Source organism: Bactrocera oleae, chromosome 5, assembly GCF_042242935.1.
Source record: "Bactrocera oleae isolate idBacOlea1 chromosome 5, idBacOlea1, whole genome shotgun sequence".
Taxonomy (NCBI): domain Eukaryota; kingdom Metazoa; phylum Arthropoda; class Insecta; order Diptera; family Tephritidae; genus Bactrocera; species Bactrocera oleae.
In genome coordinates, this window is record NC_091539.1 from 61,817,614 (window position 1) to 61,824,443 (window position 6,830).

Here is a 6,830-nt window from a genome sequence, read left to right on the forward strand (position 1 = left end):
GGAAACGAAACAAAACAAGTCTCAACCTTTAGACAAAGTATAATAAACGAAACCGTTAATTTAATTAAGCGATGCTTTCTTTACGTTTTCTACTTGTCGTTTGTTGTTTTTGTTCTTTTTAAGAAGTATTTTACAATTTTTTTATATTTTTTACCAAATGTTTATCTCAACTTTCTTCAACCTTTTACTTCTTTTTGCATTCTTTTGCTTTATAACTTTTTATCGCTTCGATTATTAGTTAAATTCTTTAAAAATTCTTGCCGCTTTCACTTTGCACTATTATTAGAGACACGTACATACTCGTGCATACATAAGTATGAATATCGATACGACAGATATGTAGATATTTATCTTCGTTTAGTAAAAACGCTAGAAATTCTAGCGGCTAACAACAAACAGCGCGTCCACTTCGCCTGACGACTGCAACTGACTGCCGTTGTTGACACAACAAATTCGTTTTGTGTTTTGTAAAATTTCTTTTATTGTTGTTGTTGCACATTCATTAATGACAACTACGCTCTAACTGCGACCAGACTTGGCAATGGCCATTCAAAATTTTATTTTTTCGTTTAGAATATTTTTCTCGCATGCAACACTTTTTGCTGCTGAGTTCACTTCACTTGACCTTTTCGAACTTTGCACGGAAAAAGTGTGCTATTTACATATTTTGAATAATTCACTATAAAATATGCTTTCTTATGGCATACTGCACTTTACGCTGGCAGCGTTACGTTACGGCATAAGACAGCAGTCTTCGAAAACAAAACACTATATTTGAAATGAAAAAAAAATAACGAAAATTATTTACTTCAAATAATTAATTATATTTCAATGAACAAACAAAATTCCCGTTATTAACACGCTTACGTATAAAAAAATTCCCGTTTTCAGTTTACCAATAATTTTTTTTTTTTTTGAAATTTTTATTCACCTTTCATGCACCACGAACCTGCATCTATCTCTTGTATGAATATCTCGTAAATTTATTTTAAACTCGTGGCACAACGCTGGCAGCGCGTCTTACCGTTAGGGGAACTACGAACGTTTTGAATTAATTTTTGACTTGCACAATTTTTAACACAAAATTGATAAAAGCAAATCACAACGTCAAAGCTGCGGAAGAAGAAGCAGCAGCTGCACACCAACCCAGCAAAGTCAAAGAAGAAACAGAACGAAGCAAAATCAAAGTAAAAGCAAACAAAGGCAATAGAGCATTCTGATAGTGTCATAAACACATATACACACACATGCGCATTAGTGTTGTTGTACATACATCAACAATGGAGAGCTTTTCAATTTCTTTGCAGCATTTTCTTAGTATCTGCGTAAGCGTGAGCGTAAAGTATACAAAGAAATGCTTTACGAGCCGCACACAACGTGAAATACCAACCGAGGTGCTCTCAGAACGTCCGCGCACACACACACTCACCCATGATGAAACAAAACCAAAAGTTGATGAAAATAAACTACCATAAGTGAAAATGTTTAAAATCAAAGACACCGTGATAAATTTAAAAAAAAAGCGTCAAAATAATGAAAAAAAGTCGCTGCCCTCAGTGAAACAAAGAACCCCAAGTCGGTCGAAAATGGGAAGCTTTTCATTCTACATATGTATGTGCATACCTACCATATACACTACATAACATAAGTATGAAGGTTAGCAATTTCGCGATGTCAAAGTTTAGTCCACAGTGCAATCTGTCATGACTCATCTTATATGTATGTATGTTGTGATATTCTTAAGTGTCATTAATTATATAGACCTATATTGGCTACTTTATAATATTTCAATATGAAATCAAAGCTTTCCAATAACTAACTTAGTTAATCCCCGACGGCTTATTTGCAAAAAAATTATTAATTAACTTCTCATCAAATTTCAGAAGACAAATCACTAGAAAGCAATTGGGTATATTGTGGTTCTTAACAAACCTAACCGCAGACAAAGTAACATAGCATAACTTTAGGCTTCAACAACAAATTTATCTTCCCTTTCAATGATAGTATTGGAATGAAGCAGTATATTAAGAACGATAAACGCAATTTCAGAAGTAATAAAGTCATCTATAGAGAACATAGTGATCCGCCGGGACTAGTGATCCTTTGATCGATGAATTTTTACTTGCGTTTCATCAACTGTATTACCGTAGCTTATGTCAAACATTCTAATAGCATTTGATTCAATCCTATTTTAATTTTTTTTTATTGATTTTAGAATATAGAGACGATTGTTTCTTTTTTTCTCTGTTTGTGATTATCGAAAACCGATATCTTTGAAACAACTTAGCATATTCGTTTTCTTAGCATTATAAGATCAACGCTTCCACTTTAGAATCATATGTTTTGAAACTATAAAGTCGTTAAGGAGTTTCTTTCACTACTTCATTGTTCCACCTTTCTCTGTACGGGTAAAAAGAAAGATAATCTAACTATGAAAAGAAAAAACTTGATGACACAATTTCGTGTAAAAGATTTATCTCATAATGTCGTGTACCATCTAATTTTGACTTTAATTTTTTATAGATTTCTATTCGGATACTATATGTATTTCAATGAAAGCGACAATTGAGGATTAAGAAAGACAATAATAAAATTTTTCCAAAATCTTATTGTTAAGATAAATTTATGAATGATTTATGAATGACAAATTAAAAAAGTAATATAATGCAATTTCAGCTGACTATGTTCCAATTACTATTCATTTATCATATATAAACTACAAATCCACTATAGTTAATATACATATCATTTAAGTTATTCGAGATTAAAATCTTCGATTGGTGTATAAACTTTCGCTGCTTGCTTCGCGTTCTGACATAAAATGTATGAACCCAACAAAATGATGGAACCCCATCCATAAAAAGGGCTCAAAAATACCTTTTATTATTTTTGTTATGCAATCCTAAAAGTATACTTTAATAAAAAATTTCTCTACATTCTGAGATTAAATCTTCAAACTGAAGTAAGTTTACGTTCTTCTATCACTTACCCTTGTAAGTACAAAATTTTGTGATTTCATAATTTACACATTATTAGTAAAACACAATAAAATACAATATACATGTGTAACTTTCTGTGAGTGTATCAGAATGCTCAATTCTTTATGTCGGCATATTCTCTTTTATGAGTAAACAAATAAGTTGGAAAAAAAGCTACATAACACAATCAAAGAATCTTTAGTCAATTTGGTTGTTTATTGTAATTTGAATGCTACAATAACAACAAAGCGTGTATACAAAATCAGCTGTATTGATTGAGAGAAAGTACAGCAGACGGCCAAGCCACATGGCTGGCATGCAAACTAAAACGGTGAACTGTGGGCAATTTGGGCAAAATGAGGAAGCAAATTAAATAGAGCTAAAATCGTTTACAAATTATTTATTGCTAAATTTATGTCTTTAGTGGTGATAGTAATATAATTTATCTTCTTCTCAATTTTTATTAATTAAAACCTTATTGCTAAATAGTAAACATATTAAATGCAGTTTTCGAAAATTTTCTAAATTAAGTGTTCGTAAAATTGTAGTACATTTTGCTGGTAAATATTTTACAACAAAATATAATTATGATTTAATAAAACTATAGAAAAATATTTTACCCCATCTGGAAATCGTACCATTCTCAAAAAAAATGTTAATTTTTTTTATAGCAAAAACATTTTTTCCCAATATTGAAAGGATGTGTATATTTGTTAAGTTTGCGATAATAAGGGAATGATGTTGGAATATATATATATTTTTTTCAAATTAATAATGTAAGTACTTCTCTAGAAATTTTTTCTTTTTTAAAAGTTGGGTATCACTCCCCCACCCTCTAAATCTAAAATTTGTTAGAGCATACAATTTTGCAAGTTTAAAAATAAAAATTTCAATAAAATATATAAAATTGAGAATTGTTTGACATTTTGTGAGAGTGAATAAAAAAATTAAAAAGTTGCCTACATTTAGGCTATCTTACAGCGACAGCAATAGATTGAAACAAGAAAAAACGTTAACTTTGCACTGCAGTTAGAATACTCTTCACAAATAAAAAAGTTTCCATACAAAAAGTATGAATCAGTTCGTATAGCAGCTATATGCTATAGTATCGATAACGACGGTAGCGACAAATGGGTAGAAAAGGACAGGTGAAAATTTTCGAATCGATATCTCAAAAACTGATGGACTAGTTCGGTATATACAGAAAGACGGCCCTACGGACATGGCTTAATCGACTCAGCTCGTCATGCTCATCATGTATATATTTTATAGGGTTCTGTGTTATGCAAACTTAATATACCCTTTTTAGGGTATAATGAGGTTTGGCATTTTGTGAAAGTGAAAAATTAATATGTTGGCTACATATAGGAGCTGAAAGAAAAAAAACGCTGACAAGAAAATAATCATAAAATTGTAAGAATAGTATTGCTTCATACTAATTTTTATATATGTCAAATATGAAATGTAACATGGAGCAATTTCTGCAATCTAATAGTGCAAAATTGCTTGGAATAAAATACTCTCAAATTTAGTTCAAACAATATTCAAAAAAAATTTACATTAAAAGTACGATGTATTGCTTCGTAAGGTATTTAGTAATATCATTGTAGCCTTATGACTAAGGAGATGTTGGAGTATGAGAAAAAACTATAAATTAAGAAAAAAAATTTTAAAACTATATTGAAATTTTCATTATATTTTTAAAAATTTTTTTAATTTTTTTTTTTTGGATTGTAAATTATGAATTTTAAGAATTCAATTATTTTTTTTATTAAATTTTTTTTTTTAATTTTTTTTTATACATTTTTTTTTATTTTATTTGTTTTTTTAATTTTATCTTTTTTTTAAATTTAATTTTTGGTTTTTTACAAATAATTTTGAAAACAACTGGAACCTTTTTAAATTTTCTAAAAGGAAGCAAACTTTACTCCAAGCTTTTTTTGTTTGCAAGCCAATATATACAAAGAATGTCCCTTATTAGCGAAAATCAAATGAATGCATATGTACATACAAGCAAATGGAGCAAAAAATTCATTAGTGCAAAAATATTAGATATAATATATATTAAATATTCTTTAAAGTCAACAAAATTCGCCTATTGTGCCATAATTCTTGTGACATCTGTTTTCGATGCTGACTGAGCACTAAATGTGTAGCGCTCGCCACACGTACACACACACTCACCCACAAACAGTTCATAATGATCCTCAAAAGGCAAAAAATTAAGCGCAATGTATGTAAACTTGCTAAAAGAGAGTGTGGGTGCCATAATTCAGTGCGAGTGTGCGTGTGTGTCCGTGTAGGGAGCGCATGTTTCGTGTTGTTGCAACACTTCGTGGTAGAAACACACTACCAATGTGTATATGAACTTATGACGCAAACACTTTGCATATTCGTTTGAGTACAAATTTTAAAAACTGTGTGGCTGCCTTTTTGTTTTGATTTTTCAGTTGCGAAAACTTCCATAAAGGTAACACGATAGATGACATTGTGAAATTTCGATTGCAATATACACAATGGACAGTAATTCAAGGGAAATACCAATTGTTCGAAATTGTTTTTAATTTTTTTGGATATTGGTATTTCAATTAGTATTGTTTTCAAGTGCGAAATAATATTGTTTGGGTGTTGTTGTTTTAATTTTAATTGTTAGTATATTAATTTTTTTGATAAAGTATATTTTATTAATTTTTTATTGAATAGTATTGCATTTTTATTTTCATTGAATTTTTTAGTAGTACCAAATAATTGTTTTTGGTATTGTTTTTTTTATAAAAAAAATATATTTTGTACCAGAAATAATTTAATTGATTTTAAATTTAATTTTATATATATATTATTATTATTTTATTATATATATATACATAATATATATTGTATATTATATTCATATTATATATTTTGTTACTTTTTTTATGTTTTATTTTAAAAATTTTTTTTAATACTTATTTTTTAATTTTTCAACCATTTCTCACATAATTTTCAAAACTACCAACCCAAATAAGTTTCGTATTGGCATTCTTCACTCACACTTCCCCGTCACTTGCTTTCTTTTGACACGCGCTCAACTTCCGCAATATAAACAGCTGATTTGCTTACGTTTCGTTTTCAAAATGCACACACACACACACATACGCCACTGAAACGTTTTCCGTTCACACATAACACGTACAACGTTCAACTTGCCGCGTATCTCCGTCCGTCTACTCGCGTCGCCAACAACGAATCGCGCGTTGTTTCGTACAAAACTGAAATGCTCGCCAACGCTTCTAGGCTTGCACACCCAAAGTAGTACATGCGCCGCGTACGCACACAAACACTCGCACGTTTAGTAGTGACACACATGTACGCTCAGTTTGCTCTCATGTCGGCTTGCTCCATATAGCGAAACAGGCCTGTCCGTAAGCGGCATGTTTTTTGGGGTACTTGGGCCACCACTTCCATCGACTGCTATACCATATTTGTTGTTGCTGTTGTTTTCATTTACGTTTATTGTTGTTTGCGGCAGCTAGTGAAGCCACAGATAAACAGCGCAGCACGCGGCCAACTTGTTAACTTTGTCTACCTCTTTGTAAGCGCTGGCTCTCGCACCGCGCCGATTGTGGCTGACTTGGAATTTGTCGATTCCGCTGTCAAGTTTGCGGTTGAGCAACATTGTTGTCAATTGTTTTGGCAGTTTGTTGTTTTAAAGTTTTTGTATTGTTATTTTTTTTAATACGTTTTTTTTCATATTTTAGTTATTGTTATTGTGCGCTGCAAAAATATGTTTATATGCAATAAACCAAAACAACATGCAAATAATTTTATCAGCAATCAAATATAACCATGGCACAGGTTGCTCTTTTTTCAAAT